The 26,476-nt window shown below is 40.4% G+C and overlaps 1 protein-coding gene across 1 annotated transcript in view; it reads left to right on the top strand.

The window, feature by feature from the left end:
* Positions 1-1,348: 1,348 nt before the first annotated feature.
* LOC119912850 (E3 ubiquitin-protein ligase RNF152-like) overlaps positions 1,349-26,476 on the top strand; it is a 47,660-nt gene continuing 22,532 nt past the window's right edge. Inside the window, 1 exon segment of the mRNA XM_038732080.1 lies at positions 1,349-1,803. The gene's annotated coding sequence lies outside the window, so the exon portion shown is untranslated.

Raw genomic sequence — 26,476 nt, 5'->3', positions numbered from 1 at the left:
TATTCTTCACATCACAATGACACAAGCCTCCTAATGTGGATGAATGATATTAAAACAGGCAGGAAGTAAAAGCAGTCCACTCTGTAAGGGTTAGAGCTGGTGAAACTTGGGCTTCGTATGTAGATGGGGTCATGGAAGACTTGTAAGATTAAAATATATATATCTGTTTGATATGTCTCTAAAGATTCTCAATCATCCAGTCACACAAGGAAGGTTTAAATCAAGGGCAAGTGGACTTGGTTGAAGATACTTGAAGAGGTTAAATCATCCAAGAGGCTTCTTCAGAGGCCGTCTGAAGAAGAAACGTCTTCAAGTATCTTCAACCAAGTCCACTTGCCCTTGATTTAAACCTTCCTTGGATCTGTTTGATATGTTTTCTATTAAAATGCATTAAATGTGAAATATATCACCATTCTCAATATTCTGACTGAAGCTCCTCTTATGCTTTTAAAAATAGAAGAAACACTCACATTTAAAGCTCTCTGTGCTGTAAGTCCGCAGCCCCGCCTCTTTTCACAGGGGCCTTATGTTGGCTTGGCCTTTCAAAGGTGGATGTTGAATTGAAAGGAGCGTTGGTTATGGTGAGGGTAACAGATATTGCTCTTTGCCCCCTTATAAGGGCAGGGGGCAGACTTGAGGAAAGTGAAGTGGAGTTTTTATATGATACAGTAAAGATTATGTGCTAAAATCACAGTAGGGCAGCACTTGAGCTAACCAGAGGGGCATTGGAAAGGTACTCGGGTGACAAAAGGGGCATTTGGGGTGACCAGAAAGACAATTGGACCAACCAGTGGGGTATTTGGGCTGATTGGATCAATCAGAGGGACAATTTGTGTGACAGGACAGGCACTTAGTGACCAGAGGAGTGCTTGAACCAGCCAGAGGGGCATTTTGCCTGAAGTGACAAAAAAAAGTACCAGTTCTTACCTTATTCACATTTCAAGCACTTTCAGTCACTTTGTTGACCAAAGGGGCATTTTTACAGACCAGAGCACTGTTTGGGTCAACCAGCAGGGCATTTGGGTTGATCTAAAGGCATGATTGGACCAATCAAAGGGGCATTAAAATAACAAGGAAGAAGTGAGAAGGACTTTTGGACAAACAGTTGGGTGGCATGTGGGCAGCCACAGGGGAGTCAACCAGTGGGGGAATTTGGACAACAAGAGGGTCATCTGGTCCTCACATGTGCCTCTCTATTGCAGTAGGGCAAACATAAAGCATGGACATGTAGGGTAGCCTACAAAGCACAATATGGGCAGGCTGTGCGCCTCTGTGCGCGCCTCTGACGCGACTTTAAAAGTGTGTCAGACCACAAAGCCATGTCAGGATGGACATTTTTTGCAGCGCAGTCAGAGCCACCAAAGCCAGCGGGGAGCAGCGGTGCAGCAGGACTCTTCGCTGCCTGCTCGTGCTGCTCAGCGCCGGCCAGACCTCACAACACATCACACCCCAGCCTGCGGCGAAACGGCTTTATTATCACCGTGTCACCCGAAGCCTGTAGGGTGTGTAGATACCTTTTTGACTGTCTCCTACTGTGAGAGGGCGTATCCGCGTTCAGAGAGAGGCCGAGCCAGTAAAGGGCGAGCGGAGGGAGTGGGAGGGCTTTTCGCTGTTTTGAAACATAGGAAGAAAACAGCGAACAGCCACGCCGCCCACTAAACAAGGCGAAGCGCGCATCAACAATTTCACAGCCGCTGCTGCTGCTGCTGCCCCGATTAAACGCACGGAGGAGTGGATGAGTGCAGACACCCAGTGACAAGAGCGAGGGCTGCTTCTGTGATCCTACAGAGGAACTAACAAAAGGTGAGCTCTAGATTTCTCCTCCGTTTTAAAATGATGATTTATTGCATGGAGTCTGGCTGAAAGGCTACGGAGTGTTGAGGAAACGCAACAAAGTTATTTTCTAAGGTGAGGATCGCTTTGTTTCGCCGTGAAAGGTGGGAGCAGCATCCCTTCCCGGTTGGGCTTTGTCTGCACACTTTTGCATGTGCATTGTGTTCAGTCAGACATGCAAAGCGAATGCATGATTTAGGTGTAAGTATTTGAATAAACATTTAATTCCAGGAGTCTGTAACCTACTTTGATTAACGCTGCTTTTAATTATGTTTAAATTAAACATTTTCTTTAGTTTTATACCCACTCATTTCTTACTTGACCCCTAATCTTGGGGTCCACAGACATTGTTTTTCTTTAAATGAATCAATATGCTCCTTTTGTTGTCTCACTATCAGACGTCCTTTGTGTTGTTATCTGAATTCCTGCCACCCATCGTTAGAGTGATTGGCTCCTCTTAAAAACCAATAAAGCAAACTTTTAGCGTTACCTTATGCAGTCTTATAAACACAAATTAGTGCTTTTTGTTATTTATATTTATAGAGACCCCCCCCCAGTATTATTTATCAGATGCATCTTTAGTTTCACCCACCTCTAGAGTGGAAGTGCAGGGCGATACTGAAATGTAAGTGGCTTGTTCCCTCCCTCTCCGGTGTGTTTTCAGAAGCAGAATTAGAATTGATGAGGGCTCCAGCTGTGCCACAGGCCATGCATGTTCTGATGAAGCACTTGTTGTTTTTAGTTTTGTGAAATGCCAAAGAGAAATGGGTCAGGAGGATTTCCAGCAAGAAGGCGGGAGATTGTTTAATGAAGCTGTGCATTCTGTTTGCTGTTAATGTAAATTTGAAGTTGTGGGCCTTCTTCCTCCATTCATTTTAAAAACCTTGTAATCCCCCTGCTTTATTTTTTTTAAAAGATTGATTTGCTGCTGCTGGACTTTATCCAACATTTAAGATGTGTCAACTCTTACTTAATTCTGGGCTAACTTAATTGCCTGCAGGATTACTGTGTTCGCATGAGAGATTATGTCGGTATGATTTTTTTTTTCTGTGAGCAGTAAACCTGGTCTGTGAGCTGTTTCCTCCTTGTCTCGAAAATTATTTCCTGCTGTGGGTTTTACACTGATGATGACATACAGTAGACGGTGGCCATTGTATGTGTGCTTACAGCTGTATAGATGGCGACTGTTCAGTCTCACTGCAGCAGCCTTTAGCATGGTGTTCTACTGATTTCTTTAGTTTGTATACAACAACACAATGATGCAAGTGTGTGTTCAGATTAGTCTGTTAATCAGTTAGTTGACAGAAAAGATATGACAGCCTTTGTCTATAGTCTGTTTTTGTTAATGAATACCTTGTTTGGTGTTAAGTTTGGACAAAACAAGGAGTCTAAAGACCAGATTAACCAGCTTGGTGGGGATTGGAGCCCTGAATTCCCCCCGGTTCATCCCACTCTTGTGCAATGTATATGGCCCTCTTTCAATGCTGTAACACTCTTGACCCCAGATTATGCTGTAAATTCATTTTATTCAAGTCAGTTTAGGAAGATGTCAGCACAAGATGTAGAAATGAAGGTGTTAAAACAAAACAATTGACATAGTTTTTTAAATAATTGAACCTCAAGATCAGATAATCAAGCATGACCCTACCAATTTTACACATCAAGATCAATTTACTCCCTCATGGGGAGTACTACTCAATCTGTGTATGTGAAAACGGGTCGTGTATTTTCTTGGCTTTGGCAAGGAAACCTTACATTTTTAATGAAAGCCTGAGGGCATGGCGTTTGAAAGTCGTGGGCCAGGCATAGGCGGTTTAATAAAAAATGCTGGTCAGTTGCATTATGGAAAATGTAGGATTAAGGGTTTTTGTAGCTTGACCAATTATACTGACTAAAAATCGAGATTTCACAACATATGCAACAGTTTTGACTGTTGTTTTCTTTCATCTGTGATTTATTAATCCCCCAACTTCATGGAAGAAGAATACTAATACCTCCTATAAAGACTTGGCAGTTGATTTTTTCTTCAGTGCTGCATATCCCCATACAAATGTTTGTTTAAATTAACATTTAAACCAGTTGACACACAGTATGCATGGAGCTTTTGGGGCCCAGGGTGTTCTTAGACTCTGGGGCAGTTGGGCATTAGATGTGGCTGTTTGGATGTTTTCAGTCAAGCTTATGCTTTTTTTCGTGTGAAACAATGCCATCATTAATGTCAACATGTGCATGAGATTTACAGTGTTTGCCAAGTGCAATAGCTGAACAGGGATCAGCGTTGATGACTCACGAGGAGACGATGTAGTAACTTGTACAAACAGGTCCATGTGGTTCAGGAACAACGAGTTCGCAGGAGGACAAGTAGTTACCCTTAACATAAGAGTTTAGACATTCAGACACATTGCACTTCCATCACCAAGAGATATAAAAATGAATTCATGCAGAGCACATATACACTTTGTATTCTTTGGATCGAACTATTGAACAGAAGGTTGATATTTCTGCATTTGCTTTGTTAAAGTTCTCACTGAGCTGAGTTCCCCTAAACAACAGTCACATGAGTTACGGTAACTTGTCAACCAGCCAGGTTAGAGAATTTGGCAACAAGACTCAGGCAGTCAAAACAAATCTGATTGCACTCTGCACTTTTAAGTGAAATGAAAGAACAGACAGAGAAGAAGCTGGATTTTATCCATAAAACCATTGCCTGTTATTGCTCCCAATTCTTGGGCGACAACTCACATCTTCACAGTCCAAATGGCATTGTTCTTACCAGAGCAAATATACCTAACAAAATAAGTGTTCAATCTAACCTACCCGTAGATTTGGGCTCGCAGTCATTTAAAAGCTGCTGAGGCGTTTCACTAAAACATTGTGGTCTTTGCGTCATGCAAAATGTGGAACAACATGAGAACGAAGGTCCAGAGCTGCAAAGAAATTGCTATCTCACTTATTCAATTGCATCAGTTTAATTTGCACAAGTTGTTAAAACAAGATAAGGAACTTTACTTGTGCAAGATCATAAAGCACTTTGTATGTAAGGAAAATATATTATGAATGCCTGAATAAAGGCAACACATCAGACTTTTCTGAAGGGATGATTTTGTTGACACTCTATTAGAAGCCATTTGGTCCTTTTTGAGGATGTATAATTGTGAGAGACTGGCCACTGGCTTACACATGCTAGGATAGGCTCCAACTCTCTCATAACACCTCAGCACGATAGAATATGTGGCCAAAAGTATGTGGACAGGGTGTACGTCTGTGCTACCTGTGACTGCTTCCTGTTTCAACTTGATAATGCAGTAGGTTCAACATCTGGTGGAAACCAGAAGAATGGAGGCTGTTATAGTATCAGATTTATGCCCGTTGTCTTGGAATTACATGCTCAACAATCACATTTGGGTGTAATGTTTAGGTGTACATATACTTTTGGACATATATTGTTAGAAAATAACACATGGAGAGATGGAAATGTAGGATTAAGGGGTTTGTAGTTTGACTGATTCTAGTGACTAAAAGTCAGGAATTCACAGCATATGATGCAACGGTTTTGACTATTGTTTAATCATTGTTGTCTGTGTCTTGTTAATCCTCCGATCCATAGACAGAGGAATGTTTAAAGTAAATAAATATCCAGTTTGACCCACTTTTCTCCCAGGTGGAATTCGAACATCTTAATTTGCAATATATTTGTTTCACTCCTTATACTTAAAACCAACACGTTTAGTGTGTATTATATTAGTAAAAGTGACTTTTTTTGCGTTTCTCTGCCCTGCTGTAAATGTTTTTCCTGGTGTCCTTGAAAAACTTAAACAAATTAATAGAATTCAGCCATCGCAACCAGTGCGACTTAATCTCTTGGGGAATATGTCACTTTGTATCACCTACACTAACCAATATTTACTTGACTTTATCTAACAGCTGCCTGATACCTTGTGTGAACGGTCAGAAAGAATGAAGATAAACATTGCCTTTGTGTTTGCTCAGTCACGTAGCTTTAGACACGATCACAGCTTGAAAATTGTACTTAAGAGTTTAACTTGTTTTGGCATCATATTCCAGCCTTTTTTTTCTCTTTCTATCACTATAGAGGGATGTGAGATGCAATTAGGCATTCAAAAATGTTGCATATATATATATATATATATATATATATATATATATATATATATATATATACACTGACTACTGTTTAGTTTTTTTTTACTTTCCCACGACAATGCTCAACACTTCACTGGATTCAATTTTCTTTATCGCTGAATATTTTGAATATCGTAAAACTTAAATTAATAGCTGAGCCTTAACTAGCCACCTACCCCATTTATTGGCCTGGTGTGGGAGCACAGTTGGACAAATAAACGCAGGTCTCCATTAAACGCCTGGTCTGGTATTAATAGAAGTTGTTCGGATGTATAAAACCTCTTTAACCAGCCGGCTCGCCTGCTTTACCGGCTTCTAAGCTGCTTAGATGTTAATACAAATATTAATGTTTAAATGTATACTGACCAAAATTATAAATGCAACACTTTTTTATTTTTTCCCCCCATTCATCATGAGCTGAACTCAAAGATCGAAGACTTTCTCTATGTACACAAAAGGCCTATTTCTCTCAAATATTGTTCACAAAGCATAATCTGTGTTAGTGAGCACTTCTCCTTTGCCGAGATAATCCATCCACCACAGGTGTGGCATATCAAGATGCTGATCAGACAGCATGGGTATTGCAAAGGTGTGCCTTAGGCTGGCCACAATAAAAGGCCACTCCAAAATGTGCAGTTTCATCACGCAGCACAATGCCACAGATGTCGCAAGTTTTGAGAGAAATAGGCCTTTTGTGTACAAAGAAAGTCTTAGATCTTTGAGTTCTGCTCATGATGAATGGGGGCAAAAACAAAAGAGTTGCATTTATAATTTTGTTCAGTGTAGATCAATATGTCTGTATGGACATGCTACACATCGTTAGATTGGTTAGATTCTCCACAATTCAATTGTTCAGTTCATTTAACGGAAACAACAAGCTCCAAAGTCGAATTCATATAGATTTACTGGCGTAGCCTGCATGGTACAAGAGAGGTGCTCGTTAACTCAGAATGTGTCCGTTCCTTGGTTATTTATATTCCTTAAGTCTGTAAGGGTCCAACGATCAAAGGAATTAAATAAGCTTTTCAGAAATATTAATTCAAGTTGTGAATCCTGACATGTGAAGTTCGTCGCTCTCTGTCTGCTAACTTCTGCCACACTATTCTCATCCAGCACTGTGTTGTTATGTTGTTGCCCACAAAATAAAAGCGCATAAGCCGTCTGTCGGAGCTGGATCAAATGAATGACGTGCATTTGATATCATTGGATGATTTGAATACAAGTAATATTCTGTTTTGAAATAAGTAAACTGTTTAATTGTAGCCTATTTCAGTTTTGTGCAAGAGGAATTAAAGGCATGTCCCATATGGACGCCTGTCCCAAATATAGTCAAGGTCAATTCAGTGATTTTAGCAAATAAAAGCCCGGGCTATTAATCAAAGTTTTACAGTAAGTCAGAGTTCTTATGCACCTCTCTTATGCATGCTCTCTAGTAACCGAGAAACGTTCTCTTCAGCTCAAATATTCAGGAGGCATCTCTCCTCGTCATGAGTCCAGGTTTGTCCCCTGCTTGTGGACATTTTGGTAGCAAACGTGTTACTAGTTCTCCAGTCACCAAAACAGGGTGAGTAAAGTTTTAACCCACGAAATGTTACATACTATAGTACACTAAACTTCTCCTTACTGGTTCCAGTGGTGTTAACACTGGAAATGAACCTCTCCGGAGTTCACCTGACAGCGGTCCGAGAAGTGAGCAGTTGTTTGATCTGCACCAGAGTTTGCGCAGAAAACAAACTACACCATGGGGGTAAACAAACACTCTTTGGTTCTCTTCAACCGGACTAAACAAGGCTGGTGTGAACCCGCCCTACGAGTCTACAGCCATGCTAGCAGCACTGTGAGGCTGTATTTTGGCTCAGTGGTGCTTTAAGCTGAAGGCTAATGTCACCGTCCTGACATGCTCATAATGACAATGCTAACATACTGATGTGTAGCAGATATAAGGTTTACCATGTTCGTGCAGTTCTAGCAGCCTCTAGTCTAGTCAGTGCAGCACTTAAATAAATATGACAAGATGTTCATTAACTAGATCAATGATTTCATGTTAGCCTCAAATTGAAGATGTCGAGCTGATGTTGATGTGGGCTGATGGAGGATTCACCGCCTGCAGGATTGGACGATGTTCTCCGTCATCAGATATTTTTGCCCTCTGCTCGTTGTTTCTGTAACCTCTCCAGGGACCTTCAGCCAGCTCTGCATGCCCTCCATACATCATTTCCCACTTTATTCTCTCCCTATTTTCCAAAACTGCACCTCCGCTGTCTCCTTCATTTATTTCCCCTCTCCCAAGACGTTGGCAGGTCCGCTTCCACCTTTCCCTCTGCTTCATTTGCATCTTGGCTCCACACGGCTGCCCAAGTGTTTTCTGGGAGTCAGGTGGCTAATTGGTTCCCATCTGTTGGGAGAAAGCGGCCTTTACAGGATCTTGGGTAATTTGTGTCTGGAGTTTTACCATATTGATTTAGTTTTTTCCCTCCACCCAGAGTTCACATACTGTTATCTTTTTGTTTTTGTCATATTGTTGCTGTAGGTGAGCTCTGGGATTTCAGGACTGTATATTTTTTTTGTTATCGCTCACATCTTCTGGATTGTTTTTCATCGCAGGACAAAGGGTTTGCAGCACTGTTGGAATAATGTGTGTTATGCAGAAAATGCATGATTGAGTTTTTATTCTGTTACTCTGTCAGTTGTGAAGACGTTCTCTGAGGCAGAAATGAAATGTAGTAATCTGTTCTCCTGATGCGGCAATGTTTTATTTGGCAACCACTTTAGTCCGTGTCTCCACCACATCTCTTCACTGCTGTTTTGATCTCAGGCATAACAAGACAGATAATGTGCACTTCCTGCTGTGTTTAATACAAGGTTTTAATGTCACAGTCACCATCTGCAGCACGAGTTACTTTCTGTGTAAAGATAAGCCTTCAGAGGAGGAAGTAGCTAGGTCTAGCAAAATACCCAGAAAACCAAAACAGGAAGTGACAGGAAACACTGAGACGCTTGTTCAGACAGACATGAGAAGCATGTAAAGGACAGTTTGTTTATCTTTGTGCTAGCTGAAGAAAACAAATAATTTCAGTGGCAGCCCATGAGACTGTTGGCTCTCATCCACACAGCACTTTACCGCACCTGTTTAACATTCAGTATCAACACTTTGTTTGGTCTCTGAGGGCTGCCATTTATGAAAAGTGTAGACTGGTTCATTTTGTTACAAGATGAACCAAATCCTGCTTTTTGATAGTATCTGGTGTTTTTTTCCATTTAGCTGCCATACACCATTTACACTGAACTTCAAATATCACCACTGTTTTGACCAGATACCTCGAGATCTGATGATATTTTGGAAGCGAGACTAGTGCTGACTTTTTGTCTTTCTCTCCTTTTGGAACCAGAAACGCCTCATGCCTCTTATCCTTTTATTAACTGATGCCATTTTTCTCATCCATTAACAGTATTAGCAAATGTGTGCTAATTTATTGAAATATGATCATCTAGAACATGAATGCATTTCTTCAACCGTTTGTACAAGTTTCTGTTGTGCAGATAAAAAATGCAAGTTAAAATCTATCATATCTTAGGTAACTTGATGAAGACTACTTGTTTTTCTTCCCCATCACAAAACTATTCATCTTGATAAATCTTGCTAAAGTTAATATTTACTGCTTTTCATTCATCATCATTTAACTTTAATTCCACTGTTTGAAACCCACCCGATTAGTCAATGACAGAAACTGACAAGAAATTTGCAAGTAATATATTAATCAAAAATGTCAAACCTTATATTCCAATGTGGGGATTTGCTACTTTTCTGTGTTTTTATATCATTAAAAACTGAATATTGTTTGCTTATTTGCTTTTTGTCAAGCAAAACAAGACGTCACATTTGACAGACTGAACAATTTAATGGAATATCTCAAAAATAAAAGAAAGATTAATTGATTATGAAAACAAAATCATTAGTTGCAGAGCCAATTGAGACTCTTGTGCTTCTAGGTGAAACTTATACGCAAAAAAGTTTGACAAATGATCAGCAGTAGTAGTAGGCACTGAATGATGTACTGTGAAGTAATAGGAATTTGTCAACTGTAAGTTTATATATCTCTGGGTGCATTAGACGTTGTTAGAAATCGATGAGACTGCCTAAAGTACCTTTTGTAATGTAGCATACTGCATATGTAGAGATGCACTTTTAAATCCCATGTAAAATGTGTTCAAATAACAAGACAAATTTGATCTCTTTGACTGTTAAAGGGATGACTTGTGTAATTTCAGTAAGACATTGCAAAAAAAAATCCGATTTTACACTTCCTCCCTGAGAGTTGCAATCCCATATTTACATTAGCCTCATTATCATGATACAATATTTTATTGATGTATATTTAAGCTCTTGCCATTTTGAAAACACACGCTTTCTCTGATTGTCCAGATATCCTCCTCCTCCTCATCATCACTCTGCTTCTGTACATTTTTATTCATAACGTTTGTCACATGATTCACTCTGAGAGAGCTGTCGACAATGAATCAATTTCAAGCTCTTTTTTTTTTTGAGAGCTTTCTGACAATTGATGAGGTGCCAGCGTTGACCTCTTGTAATGAGGTAAGGTCTCCGTATCTGCCAGTTGTGGGGAGGGGGGTTTCTCCTCAGCTGAATCAGAGCCTGAATAGGCCTGCAATGCTTGGGTAAATTAAATTTGCCATAAAAAGGAAACAGGAGAGAAGAGGAGAAGAGGATAAGATTTAAAGTGGCAATCGAGGGAAGATGACAGAAGTAACTCGCAGTGTTAGACCTCCAAGGTTATCCCACAAATTGAGACGCATTCAGAGAATTGCGCACACCAGTAGATGTGTTATTTAATGCAGTGATCATTGTGTTGTTAGTTTCCTGGTATCAAGGTTTTGATGGTCTGCAGCAGGCTTGTGAGCTGACACTGCCGTGTTTCTCTTTCCTGCATCCTGACACTCGATTTGTTTAGTCGCATTATCTAAAATGAGGCTTGTGAGCGTGCATACAGGCGTACTGATACACCTGCTTTCTCGTGCATCTATCCATAATGACAGTATTTAATGCTATTTTGGGGTAAAGCCGTGAACCTTTGGCATCTGGCTCCGATTCTTCCTTTTCCTGCCTGTGATTCCTGAAAACGATCCAATTTGAATCAATCATCGTCTCCCCGGTGTTCCCGTTGTTTTGTGGGTGTCTCCTCCAATGATAGATTCCGTTATTTCCGTTTGCAGGATGGATTGTAAACTGTGACAAATAGTGAAGGCTAATGCATCCTCTGTTGTCAGAGGAAAATTATTTACCTTGCTTTCACAATCCATTAAGTTGATGAGAATCTGCAGAGGGGGTTTCACTCCATACATGACACTGACAGAATATAGGCTGAATAATCTGTGGATACTGCAGTTTACACATACAGCACGTGCCTTTACTTACATTATGTTTCAATGTGGGAAGTTACAACCAGCCAGGTCTGTTAAAATGCATCTGTTGGAGGTTGGTTAGTCAGCCACCATTCAAGGGTCCAGTTTGGAGTAATGTAGTGAGGCGTAGTGCACCCTTCAGTAGCCATATTGGATGCATAGGTAGACTTCTGTGATGACAGCAGAGGTAGTTTGTTTCATGATACACATGTAAATCATATATAATTCTATAATTCCACTTGTTTTGGTGGTGTGTGGACAAAAGGGATTGTTTTTTGCAGATATTTGACTTAATTAACTAATAGCATGGGCCGCAAATAACAATTGTTACTGATTAATCTGTGCATCATTTTTTGAAAAGATTGATTAATTGTTTTTTTTATGTGACTTGTTGTGACTTTTTGTCCGAAACAGTCCAAAACTCAAATATATTTAACTTCCTACTGGGAAAAGCAACAAATCCTCACATAAATATTTGGCATTTGTGCTTGATAAATGATTAATCAATTATTAAAACTTTTTTGTCAATATACTGTGGCTGCAACTTACAATTTCTTTCATAATCGTTTAATCTTACTATTATTTTCTCGACAAATTGATGCAATGTCAAGAAAACATTCTAAAAAAAGCCAATCACTTTTTCCCAGAGCACAAAGTGTTTTGAATCCTTGTTTGTTCCGACCAAAAGTCCCAAACCCAAATATTTCAGTTGCCTTCATGTGTGACAAGGAAAACCTGCAAATCCTCACATTTAAGAATTTGAAACCAGAGAATGACAATTTTGCTTAAATGACTGCTAAACACAATTGTTGTGTTTCTTACCGTGTATCAGTAAGTCATGCCAGTCTTCAAGCACAATACTGAAACGTACTACATACTAATTGAATGTAGCCGTAATTAATGTTATTAGTTCTACCTGTTGTTTTCCTGGTGTGACATCAAAATATCTGCTGCAGAAAAAGGCTTCTTCTCGTCCAATTTGTGTCCCATAAATACAAATAGTTGGATGTGTAATTATGAGAAAACACATTGAGTAAAGGCGCTAGCATCATTGCATGAGTGCTCAATTAAATAAAAGACCTTGAACTTGAAGGCAGGTAGTTTCTTTATAGTGTGTTTATTGCTGCAGCACCCAGAGTATTCCTTATCTATATCCAGATAATATAGTACTGAGTTTTTATAGTGTTTTTATACTACTCCTGCACAACTGAAGATCCACTGACCCCAGTGACAAAGCGGTCAGAATGAGCTTTGATTTAATGTCAGAGCATCCCTGATTTCAAAATGCAGACGGATCCAGTGAGTGGACTTTGCTTTAAGTTAAAACTAATGACTGACATCTGAACATTTTATTTTAATGGGCTAATGCAGGCTACTTAGCCTAATAAATAATTCACAATAGTTTTTATAAAAAAAATTCTATTGCCTCAAAATGTGTAAAAATGGTGTAGAGAATACAAAACGTCTCACTGTGTAGCAGCAAACAATTGCCTTCTTGAAAACTTTCCAGTGTTGTAAAGTCTTACCTTGTTATGTGCAGACTTATCAGACTCAGTCGCTTGGTATCTGATCTTCTCACTGGAAACATGCAGCAAAATGAAAACAAACCTTCAGGTTTTTTTTTTTGTTATTTGTTTGTGTGAACATGGCTTAGGTGCAAAGGAATTTGCCTTGCCGGGTAATACTGGATCATCCACAAATAACTGAATGTCTTACTTATAAAACATTATATTATAGTGATCATATAGCCATTGAAATGTAGTATGAGCCCCGTTAGAGGCGTTAATAAATGTTTTCGTTCATAAACCTCACGCGCAAGTGGGGTTTTATGAGTGAGCAAAGACCAGAAGAAGCTCTTTTAACTTTGCGGTGATAATTATTGTTATTACCCGGGATAAAGGAGCTTTAATTTGACAAGGGCGTGGCGCATGATTCGTCAAATGATCCAGATATGATTGACGAGCTGGATTGTTTGTTTATGGTCGATTTACGACTGGAGCGGACGAGGCACATCGTAAACAGCGTGATATGCATGACGATCCAGTGTTGGTCGGCTGCAGGAGCGTTTGTTGAGGTTTGTGTGTCCATTTTGATCAGATGCCTATGGGACGCTGGACCTGTGGGGTCGGGGTCCACATCTGAGGCAGATATGGAGGGTGATGGATGTGTGGTATTTTAGAAAGATGAGCTTGTGCATCATCATTGAGCTGTGAAGGTTCACTCTACATACCCCTCCCAACACAAAGTCAATGATGTATTTGACAGATCTATGGGAGACCCCTGGGAGTCATTTACAGCACAGGTGAAATACCTCTGCACCTGACCTCTTCACCTTTTAATGAAACAGACTATGAACTACATCCAGCAGATTCCTCATGCTCTGGATTTACGCGCCACTGCCTCAGGTGGAACTGACAACTGTCATGTGACCAGCTTGTATATAGATTAAAGCTTGACAAATGATAACCATCCATTCTTTGAGTGCCGTTTCCTGGTGCTGAATACTCAGCGCTGTCTGCTCATGTATCCGTGTGTACGGCATCAGCTAGACACCTGACCCACTTTCCTTTTTATTTCAACATCTGGGGCTGTCTGCCTCGTCGACTCTCACATGCCTTCATTATTTAGTACAGGGACATGACACAATCTGTGACAACCACTCTTCATGAAAGCATCATGAGAAAATGATCAACAGCAGCAGCAGCATATGGCGACTCAATGATTATACAGAGGCTATAAAAGATAAATCCACTGCTTGTTGTTGTTCGTTTTTTTTTTCATGTTTACATCCTCTGTCCTCTGTTTTGGCCGGCCAGATAAGCAGATATCTCCCTGCTCTCCCAACACTTCCTAGCCATGGGCATCTAATTTTACTCTGAGATTTGACTTGGGGATTGAATTTGAAAGCTATTTCACCTCGTAAAAATGGGCTTGCAGTGGTGGCTTGGTTGAGCTGCAGTATACGACGGGGTACAGAGGGTGTGTTTTATTTTAATTTTTCATATTTTTCTTTGTCAGATTCAGGCATGCTGGGGCCCAGGAGGACAGTAGTTAATATGGTTGTTATCCCGGGAGGGGAAGGTCTTTGTAAAATGTATTGTTTTTCCAGGGTGACCTCGCCTTTTGAACCTGGCAGAGCTTGTTTGGGGACATTCTGTGGTAAAAGGCTTCATGCTGTGTTGTGTCTGTAGGGTAAAGGTGTCACAACACATGCCTGCCGTGATTGAGATTGTTTGATTGTTTTTTTTCTTTCCACTTTTTCCTCTGGTACGCAAGGACACATCCCCTAGAGGGACGTGGGGTGATAGAACCTTGGCGATGAGCTCCACTGAGGAGGGAGAGATGCAGCAGAGAAGCGAGATGAGTGATCAAGGAAAGGAGGGCAGATAAAAGAAAGACTGCATGAAGCTCAAAGGCAGATGAGCAGCAGGGGAGTTTATTTGATTTTAACCATGCTGGAGGCGCGGCACTATGTCTGTCAGTCCAACACTTTGGTCCAGAGATGAATATTGCAACAACTACGGCTGGATTGAAATTTGGCATTCATGCTTCCCAGAGGATGAATCTTGATGACTTTAATGAGCCCCTGAATTTTTATTTTGTTTCCACTGGAGTAAGCGATGCCAGAGGCCCCAAAAGCAGGACTCCGAAACAACAGACTTTACTTGCCACAGCACAGGATCAATGCACAGGTGTAATAGGCAATTAGTAATAGGCAAACAAGTTAGTCCTGTAAGGAGTAGGCTAAGGCAAAGTCAGTAAACGGTATGCAATGTCCGAAAAACCAAAGAGCAATGTAACACTGGAAGACCTCTGGAACAATAGCCACTGGATACTGAACGAACTGGCGCAGAAACGGGGGAACAGATAACTGAAATACTATAGGAGAGTGAGGTCAACAAGGAACAGGTGCAACTCATTAGGGCGGGGCGGACAATTACACAGACGAGGCAGGAAGTGTGGTGATCTGAAAACGAGAGGATAGGGGACTAATAGAATAAAAACACTGAATGAATGGGCACAACATGAACTTGGGCCGTGATTTCTTGGATTGTAATCATAAGAAATGCTTCGTTAAATAAAAATCGGGAATACACAGTGCTGCTACGTAGTACCCAGATAGCAAGAGCTACACCGGGCAGTTAGTGGCTCACTGTCTGCCTCTGTTTAGGGAAATCGCTCTTTAGGTGTTCATGATCATTCTTTAGTTTTCAAGTCGGTTAAAAAGTAAAATCCTTTCATATGCATTATAGTATTATAAAGGTTTACAAGTAGGGCGCCTCTACAGTATCGGCGGCTTATCTAATGTCGTCTAACACCCTGATTTGTATTTATTTACTTTTAAAAGATGCAGACTTCTATCACACCGCACTTCCCTCCATATAACCTGTCTTAACACTGCAGGTTGTGCTGTAAGTGTTTCATGTTTTGATCTACTTTAAGCCCCCCATGTGTGATTGACTGACTTGAGTGTGTGACAGGTGATAGTTTCAGCGCCAGATGGACAACATGACATCTTCCTTTCCAGTCCTTCCACCACTTGCCGCTTCGAATCAGATCTCTCTGTGCCCCTTTGTCGCTCCGTCCATTTGGACCGTGCAGTATAATAAAGACGTAGTGCCTTTGGATTTTACCACTGCTCACTCTGTTCAGCGCTGCCAATGAGCCTGTCCTCGTAGCCAGATTTATATGCTTCGCAGCAGTTCCACGGATCGTTGTTGGACGTAAAACAAGTCATGGATAGTGGGGATGGAGGGGGAGCAGGGTGTTGAAATGAATAATTTTTTATTTCTTTCATTTTCATCCAGGAAGGATACAGTGAGGAGATGGGCTGTCGAAATTAGATTTCACATGTGTGTGATTTGCTTTGATACTGATAGACCCGTCTGTCGCGTATGACACAGGAGAATCTTTAAAAAAGGGAATATCTCTGCAAATTTCACACATGCTCCTAAGAAGATAACTTACTTTTAAAAAAAAAAATCCTCATATCATCCTGGCCACCAGGGAGTCTGCAGCAGCATCCCATTTACTTCATCCATCACAAATCCTCCTCTGGGCTTCTAATGTGTCTTTACGGCTCCACTGACTTTGCCCCTCCCCCCTTTCTTTTTGCTGTACCTGTTTTTAAGTCTGAATCAGCACACAAACAGAATGACAAACTGGGCCAGCCAGCTTCCCCTTCTGCTACATTAGCCGTCTCCGTGTCTCCATGGCAGCCGGTGAGGCTTCGTCCAGCACCTTGCCTGCGGGGAGGTTGATGGTCACATGTGGCGCAGTGGGAACCGACCCCTTTGTCACACACACACACACACACACACACACACACACACACACACACACACACACACACACACACACACACACACACACAGGTCAGGAGTATAGCTGAGAGATGCAGGGATAGTAGTAAAGAATAGTAATTTTTGTTATTTTAAATGAAACGAGCACATAATCTTAGACTTTATCTGAATGTAACCAGTCATGGTGGTAATAAGGGTTCTTTTTTTATATATATGTTTTATATTTATTTTGTCTTTAAACTGTTGCCATATTTTTCACAAATTTGCAGATCAGCATAGTTTATTTAACTTGCCTGAAATGGTCTGACACATTTTCTTTAAGTATATCAACTTAGACAATAAAGTTAAACAATAATTATTTAATATTTTTAGATTTTCGTAGGTATATTCCACCACTGCAGGTGGTAGTAAAGATGGACCGAACATCCTAAATATGATGATGGTGATTATTGTTGGCGTGTTGTGCAATAGTAGAAAGACAGGATGACAGCATTGATATGGTATTTAAAGAGCAGCTTTCCTATTTTGTGATTTAGAGATACTTGACTACAATCGCAAGCGTACGTGACATTGAATATAGGACCAGGAAGAATAACCAGAAATTCTTTAATGAAGGACTATTGCAGAGCTCTGTATATACGCATTAACTGTAATTTGTCTTTGTACAGCATTTACACCTCCGGCACATCCATACCTTGAGGTCCTTGGTAAAGAGACTTGTTTGTGAGACGTACACTTTTTGTGTTACGTGCTTTCTGTGAAACATTTTGGTAAATTTTAAAATGAGAATGAAACGAATGACTGTGCAGCAGCAGCGTTTAGTGAGCTGTAACAAATCATTTTGATCATAGCGACACTGGACATTTTATTTGAAGAGCTCGTCAAAACCAAATGAAACCCAGTATCAGGCTCTCAGGGCTTGTAAAGTACAATAAATACCCGCTGCAATGCATTTAGGTAGGGGAAGATTTGAATTCCTGTAACAGGTCCCTTTGTTGTTGCATTGGTTGTGTACTGAATCATCAAAGGAGGCATGTCAAACACATCAGGTCTCCCCCGCCCCTTTCTGCTCCAAACCCTCGTTTGTCTTTGCCTTAATAGGACAGCCGATTGTTTTCCTCCTTGTGAGCATGTTTCCACACAATTTGAATTAATTGGATTGTAAATTGATCCTACTTTCAGCTGAAACCCTGGAAGCTGGAGCTTTGGCTGCATACAACAGTTTAATCTGAATACTAAATGTTATTAAAAGCCTCCCCTGCTTCGTCTGTGTAGGACAGTGTGTACCTGGTAATGAGAAAAAAGCCCCAAGGGCCTATTGCATTCATTGTGCACCAGCATGGTATAATTCAGTAATTAATTGCTTAGTGGCTGGATGACGCTGTAAGGGTTTGAAGATAACCAATGCGACTTGCCTTCACAAGGCTGCTGTACTTGTCTTTCTATCCAAAAAGGTAAGCAGGAGGATGTGGAGTCAAACAGTAATGTTTTTATAATGTATTGATAAGAGCTTAGAGGGTTATGCGGTGGCAAATGTTCCTGAAAACAGTTTCATATATTCATTGTGGAATAAATCGCCTGAATGTAATTTGTGATGATTTTAGAACAGGAAGAACACTGGGGCTGCCAGTGATCATCAAAGAACGGGTTAGTTCCTTTTTTTTGAGTAATCGCTCTATAAAAGGTCATAACGTCCTACAGCCCAATGTAACATCTTTAAATTCTTCTTTTGTCCAGCCACCACTCCAAAACCCGAGATCTTACATTTACAATGATATTAAACGTCTCTCTATCATCTTTCATCTAATCTATTTTTGCCCAAATAGTTCTGAGATCTATGGATCCACAGGTGCTAAACTCAGGAACTAAACTCTAAAAACTAACTCCCCATATTCTTGTTTGCATTTCCACCACATCTGGCAGACTGATATCAGATCACAAAAATGTTTTTTTTATTTTTTATTTCCTGCTGAATGAATGAATGAAAGGGAGGAATATCTCCAATATGGTCTACAGAAAGAAACATTTAAAAGTTTTGTTTCTTACCACTCGCTTTGCTTTCATTTCATTCACCAACACTTTTTCTCTTTTATACCAGCCGTCAAGCCAACAACATAACTTTTATAACATCCCTAACAATTAAAAGAAATGTCCGATGTTTGTTCTAATAGTAATGCTAGTGCCTCACTCACTGCTACTTACTGTAAATGAAGCTGTACCCAAGTTTTAGCACATGCGAGTTTCATGTTTGACCTTTGTTCAGCACTAAAAACAAGTAGTTTTTAAAGCGCACAATCCTTTTTATAACGAGATATCTCATTTTGCTGCACCGGTGGCAGAATTTTAAATCACATCTGGCTTTTGCGCTTCACTATTCTGAGTACAGCACCTCTGCTTCTCATCTCGCCTGCTCTGCTTACACAGACGAGGCTCAGAGGAACCGCAGACGCTCCTCACAATGTAGATGACAGGATAAAAAGAGAAAGAGACAGAGCGGCGGAGAATGAATGAGGAAAGGGAGCGGGGAGCAAAAAGAATGGAGGGAGTGATAGAACGAGAAGCGAAAAGGCCAGGGAGGGAGGATAAGCCGTGTCTCCCTTGTCTTGACATTTCTCTCCGTCTCTCCTGGGAGTAAATACCCCGATATAAATGTTCCAAACTGATGATGGAGCCGGACAGGAGGAAGAAGAGCAGGAGGAGAGTGAGGCTTGTTTGTTGTGCATTAGTTATTACACTCAGCAGAGTTGGCCTATAATTTGGTTTCAGGTTGATGTAATTAAAGGGTTCGGGCCTCAGCAGTTTTCTCTGGGCTAATTTGTTTAGGAGGCGCTGATTCCCCTGCCGGCACGATAGCGCTACAGTGACTCTGCGGCTGCTGCTGCTGTTGCTGGTGGTTATGGCAACAGGAGGACCCACAGGTGTCCATATTGGGATCTTTGTCAAGGTAGCTGCTCCCTCAGCGGGCAAGATTTACATTCAACACTTTGCCTCAGGTTGCTGTTCATGCACACTGCAAAAGATGTTCCTGGATTCTCCAACAATCAAGGTTTTTTTTTTTTTGACAAATGAGACCTCTTGCTTGGAGAAAAAGACATTTATACCTCGTTTCCACCTGGTGTTAACATGTGAACACCAGTTAGCTAAAATTCCAGGAGGCTAATTTATGTTTCTACTTTCGGTTAGACTTCAAATAATTTATGTAAAATTTAATTTTATTTGGAAACCTTTTAGAAGGTTTGCACAGCTTGCCACAGTATATGTTGTTTTGAGTCACATTTCCCAAAGTTAGCGCAGCTCATTAATCACATTGGCCACACTTTTGAAGTTCAAAAATACATGAATTTTACTTTAATGCCAGCTGTAAGTGATCAGGTAACAGTGTACACAATGCATTTTATACTAATGCTAGAAAATATCTGGTGGTACAAAATCTAATGCTGCACTAGAGAGTTTTGAAGTTAGATATGAAAGTACAGCCAGTTTATCAGCCTAAATCCCAAAATGAGGCTGCACAGAGAGTGTCTCATTCATTCCCAGTCAACATGGATTCCTTCCAAATTAAATTCTGGCATGTGTTATGAATCCTCGCTGACAGGAAAGGACTGATTGGAATTAGAGTTGTGAGTTTCTCCGTCCAGAGAAAGCTGGACTTGCCAGCGTCAGATGTGTTGCCTCAGTGCTTCCTGTGGGTTTTCTTTTGGTTAAAAAGCCTCGCAGTTTGGACAGGATGGCAAACACGTTCACCTCGACTTGAGGTCACCTTGCAGGATTTCTGGGTATTGATGTTTCGCAAAAGTTACCTTTTGAGAGAGGTTCAGGTTTAAAGAAGACAACATGATGATTTCACTTTTTAAGTTGCTTGTTTCTTAAAATGGAAATATAGCTTTTTAGAAAATGAACTTTTAGAAAACCCTTCTGAAAGTCTGGGATTATAACCACACAATTTCCCAGTTCTTACCAAAATTTGATTATTTTAAAAAGCATGATTTTTGGTAGGTGCCCTTGCTGCTTTAATTTAACCACTTTGCAGCATTAAGTCTGACAGTTCTGCTGCACCACACTGCAGCTTTTGGGATTGGTTTTCTCCACAAGGTGTTAGATAAAAAGGAAAGCTTTATCTGCATCCAGAGGCCTGACCTCAGTGGGTTGGAGACAGATGTCCTCCCAGACAGTCGATGATAATCTGTCCACTCCTCAGGTGGCCTGAGTGAGAACACAAGCTGGCTGCCGGATCAAACAAGCCCTCTCCTTGCATCCCTCCACTCTTTTCTTGGAAAATAAATAATTTTTCGGATTAGTTGCCAAAAATTCGTGGGGTGGAGAACAGTAGAAAACGGGGGGCTGGTGGAGTTTTCATTTTGTGAGCTGCAGGTTTGGTAATCACTGAATCTGTAAGTGACACTGACGGGTGTTTCCAGATCCCTGAGAGGAATTGAGCACATCTTTTTGGCTGCCAGTGCACTTGCTATATTTGAAATCCCAGAGGCTGGATTTGATGGGATTGCATCAACGGATGTCCACACTTGGCCTCAAATTGAGTGTTTGCATCTCCTGTGGCTGTGTTTACTTAATACTGGACTAGACGGGCTTTTCATGTATAATTATGCCCATTAGCTCAAACTAAACCCCATACTAGGACTGCAGAGAGAAATATGGTTACAGCCTTCACTAATTGACAGATTTGTGGATTTGTGTTTGTTGGAATTAAACTCTGGTGTCTGTTTGGATATGTTCACACACAGGAAATGGTGTTAGCTCTACATGCAGAGAAAGCTGGATCACCAGTGTTAACCATTAGTGTTAGTTTTAAGCAATTATAGACTCTAGTAAATACAAGTTCACTGTTTATAGTATGCCGGTGACATTCAGACATTTAAACCTTAGCTAGCTTCTTTGATGTGGGATTAAAGTAGGTCTGGTGTTGGCCTTCTGGCCCATTGAGAGCTATTTTGTTTGCAGGACAACTCCACCAATCGGAGCTTTGTAGGCTGGATTAAGAATGGGAATGACGTTTTACTGCACAGCTTTCTGACGAGCTACATCCATAGAAAAAATAGCGACAGAAGAGTGACTGAATGATGTTGAGATTGACACAGCTGTACAAGTCAACTTAAAAAAATAACAGCTCTTAAACCGGGATATTTGATTGAGCATTGTGGAAAAACTTCTTCCCTGTCAATTGCAAATGACACTTGCAGGACAGATATTATGTGTTACTCATTGATTTGGACAAAACAATGAAATAAGTGAAACGAAATAGCAGCTCAGTTGGCTATCAGGCTACTTCTTGTCCATTTTAGCTGCAAAGTTAGTGAAAACTGAACAAACTCCATCATGTGATATGATCGAGAGCTCCAGAGCAGCTGCTAAGTAGACCTTGAAGTAAGATTGTTTTGTCAACTGCGTCTTTATTATTTGTGAGGGTTTATTTGATAACGATCTATCAGCCAATAGTCATTGACACATTTTTGATAAATTTCCCTTAAATCAGGTTACATAATCATTTTGAACAAGATATTTACTGAACAGGACATTTTACAGCTTTTACTTGTCAGCACCATTTGGTGGATAAACTATGCACTGTAACATCATATTGTTAGCGTTCCTGATGTATCTCATCCAGCCATCCATCGTCAACGGCTTTATCCTGCGTACAGGGTCGCAGGGCCTGATGTATCTACGATACGCTAATATAAGCCAGAAATATTAGCCATTCATATATTTCAGTTGGCTGTAATTTTGATTATTATTACTGATTATTGACAAAACAATCTCACCACAAGGTCCATTTAGTGGGCTATTTATTCTGGGGTTTTCAGTCGTATCATACAATCTTCCTTAGCAGATGGAGTTTGCTTTGTTTTTAAAGTTCTGACTTTTCATCCATACTAAAAATGGTCAATTTATTTTCAATCTCAACTTTAAAGCCAATATGGAGCCTAGTGAAAGCTGCATAACGGCTTCTAAACTGACTCTGTGAGGAAAGCGTTTTGTCAACTGGTTTCCAAGGTCCAGAATGAGCTTTCAACTTCACTAATACTTTCTTTGTCTTGCTTCATCATTTTCTTTCTGTAAATCTAAAGGCAATGCAAGTCAAATCTCAAACCTTTATCCCTTGCTTTGATCAGATGTGTCCACATGATACAAGTTGCTTTGAGATTGTTGTTGTAGCAGAGTTAAGATGGAGGGAGGAAAGGGCTTTTTGAGAGTACTGATAAGCTCGAGAGGGAGAGAGAAATGGAGATGAAGGTTCCTCTCAAAGAGAATATTCACAAGTCAGTGCATGAGCCTCTGTTCTGTTCTGTACTGTATGTGTGGGAGCATTTTAAGGCTGCCATGATTATCTAGAGACATGTGACCCATATCCATGACTTGAAGGGTTGATTTGCATCTCTTGTTTCTTTTTTCAGAAGTTCTTTCACGGTGTTTCCTCCTTTTTTAAAGCTTGATATATGTCGTTCTTTCTGGTGTCTCATATGTCACTCGAGTTGCTCGTAGTCCTTGGGCGCTGTGGGGTTTGTGCGTCTCATGCTTGTCTGTTGGCCCGTTGATTGAAACGTGCCCGGAGTCTGACTCTGCAGCCTGACTGACGACGACATATGATTCCAAGCAGCTGATTTATGACCTCTGTAGCACACCGACGCTCCTGCTGTGAAGCTCCTCTCCCCATCTGCTTCAATTTGAGCAGTACCAGAGGTTTTTAGTTGTTTTTTTTTTTTTTGCACAGGGAGTGTATTTCGTTCGACATTGACCCTGTAAAATTTTTCTTTTTTTATGATGCTGGAGGCTGCTTAGCAGTTGCTGAGTTTGCATTGTGCTCTTCATTGACTGTGCTCTGGGTCCTGGTTGCCTCCCATTGACTGTGTGTTTGTCTGGTTTTTTTACGGCCATCTCATCGGATGTCGCTGGCATTGATTAGCTCCCCGGGCCTCATCAGAGCTTGTTATCCTGTCAATTTGACCACTAAGTCATTAACATTTAGGTTACTGTGCAAAATGCTACACCAGGTGTCGGTCGCTCACCAGCGTCCATCCACACCTGTGCTGCTGTCCGAGAGCAGAGTGTGATGTGTAAATGTGATGGAAACATGCAGCGAAACCAAAACACTGTCAGTGATAGATGATTTATTTAAGCCCCCTCAAACCAAGTATGTAAAAATGTATCTTCTTACAAATAATATACCTAGTTTCTACTTAATGATTAGTCCCTCTACTGCAAACTGTAACTGTCAGTGTCTTCTGAGGCTGCAGACAAATATTGATGCAGTTCATGTGACGTCGCCCGTAGGCCTCAAGTCAAGACTTTCTCAAGTCTGCAGTGTGAGGACTGAGGGTGATAGACATAGACAGCTGTCAGTCAAGCCAACATGACATCAAAAATAACCATTTTTAAGCCTTAATATGTACTTCGTGGAACTGTGACGATCATTAGAACAGGAAAATTAGTGAATTATTAAAAATGTCACTTATTGTGTACATTGACCTTTTATAGAAGTCATCCACAAGTTTGAAAGCTTGAAGCTTGGTAGCATATTAACATTAGGTGGTTAATATGTATTTGTCACATAACATTTAGTGTGTTGTGTATGTGTGCAGCAAAATCTTTCATTTTTAGCACAACATGCTGAAGTTTAGCGTGTAAGTATTCTTGTCTAGCAATAATCTAATAGTAAAATCCTAAAATTGTTATGCTGAAAAGATGTCCATCTCAGGTCACGTCTTCAATTTTCTTGTTTTGTCTGACCAAGAATCCAAAGAGAAGACATAATACAGAGAAAAGGAACAAATCCACTCATTAGAGAAGCTGGAGCCACATGATGTAAAATGTTTTCGCTCAGATATGCTTACATGATTAATTCATTATCGATCGGCTATCTAAATCGATGCTAGGTCTCGTGGCTTTAACACTCAGATGTGGAGATTTCTGTTTAGTCTTTAATGACATTGCTCTGACAGCCACTGTAATGAATTTATCCGACACAATGACTCTGTGTCACAGTGTATAGGAGGAAGTGCTTGCTTAAAACCGAGGGAAACCTATTATACGAGCAATATCAACATGTCTCCTTACCTCTGCAGGCGGAAGGACGGCGTGTCCTTCGTCTGTGCTCAGGTGTAGATGTTTCTTTATTGTTCAACATGTTGTTGACCACTACAATAACAGCTCCCACTGTCATCTGCAGACCTGAGTGCTTTGTGGGAAGCAATTGCTTTCTGTTTTTTTTCCTCAGGCTTTTTATCAGCCGTGTTCAGCAGCAGAATCTGCCCAGGAAGGTAGTATTGTGAGGCCGAACCAATTTCATTGTCGCTTGAAAGCATGTGGAGAAGGCCCTTCAGGGATCTTTGCTTGAACACAGGTAGCCTTTCACATGTTTGGCCTCAGGAGGAGCGGTTGAAGGTCAGATGTGTCTGTGTATGTACAGCATGTGCGTCTGCGTGTTCTGTGTTTGACATTTGCTTTTTTTTTTTTTCTCGTTCTCTATGCTGCAGGCGCTTGTATCAGGCAACGTGTGTGTGTTTTTGTGTGGAGGTTCAAAGAGGGAGATGATGCTACAAAAGAGAGGAGAGAGTAGTGTTGAAAGAGGTAATCACAGGTTTGTCAGTGATGGTGTGTGTATGATGTCTGTGCAGGTGAAAGGGCCTCACTCAGCTCATGTGGATATAGAGACAATCATAAGAGGCTCTCTGGGTCTTTCATCTTTGTCTTTCTTTCTCTTTCCCTCCACTACCACTAACAATCCTGTTCACACTAAATGCTGCAAAATATTTCCATAATAATCTTTTTTTTAAGTATAAACAACTAGGAAAAACAATAAGAAAATGTCCCTCACAGTGTTAGAAACTTGCAATTAGAACATTTTGTTGAATTTTCAACCTGGAAATGATCTTCCTCTGGTCTGCTGCAGCCCGACACTGTGTTCATACCAGTTGTTTTATGTTTGGAAGAACGGGGCCCTCACCAAGCAGTAGAAAGTGACATGTCTGTTCAGTCGACGTCTTTTTGAGTCCACTCAGGATCTGCGGTCCTGTAATATTTGCTGTTATGAGCAGTTAACTTAACATTTGTCACGTTGGTCAAAGAAATATGTTGATATAAAACCTGTTCTTGTAAGTGGACTTAACAGTGAACAACCTGTACAGTCAACCTTATCCAAGCCAGTCTGCGTTTTTGTGGTTATTCATACCTGTGATTTATACAGTAGCATGATTTAAAGTCTGAAAAAAGAACACACTTTGACCACCACAAACAAAATGCCAAATTTGGACGGCGGCAAAAGTCAGAGTGGCAAAGATCTCGAAAAACCAGATTTATCTGCATGGTGCAAAAATATTTTGTCGTGATTTAACTAAATAGTACAGCTGCAAACAATAATTGTTGTATTAATATTAATAGTATTAATTTAACATCTCAATTATTTTATCTCTATATATTTTGGTTAATTGTTTAATTTATTATGTCCATCAACAAATTCCCAGAACTTCAAATGTCTTGTTTTGTCCGACCAACAGCCCTAAACTCTCTTTACATTCAGATAAACCGGGGAAAAGCAGCAAGTCCTCGCATGTGAGAAACTAGAACCAGAAAACGTTTGCTGTTTTTTTTTGCTTGGTAAATAATTTTGCTTGGTAATTGTTGTAATAGATAATAAATATCGTTGTTGATTAATTTGCTATCCATGTATTAATTGTTTCAGCAATTAAAACTCATCCTTTAAGACTAAATGACCTCACATGAGACTTTTGGACTTTTTTTTCAGTGAAATATTGTTCGATAAA

The sequence above is a fragment of the Micropterus salmoides genome, unplaced genomic scaffold (assembly GCF_014851395.1).
Source record: "Micropterus salmoides isolate LMB-PRFRI ecotype aquatic unplaced genomic scaffold, ASM1485139v1 Ms_hic_scaffold_1, whole genome shotgun sequence".
In the NCBI taxonomy this organism is placed as follows: Eukaryota; Metazoa; Chordata; class Actinopteri; order Centrarchiformes; family Centrarchidae; genus Micropterus; species Micropterus salmoides.
This window is presented reverse-complemented; position numbering and strand designations above follow the sequence as displayed.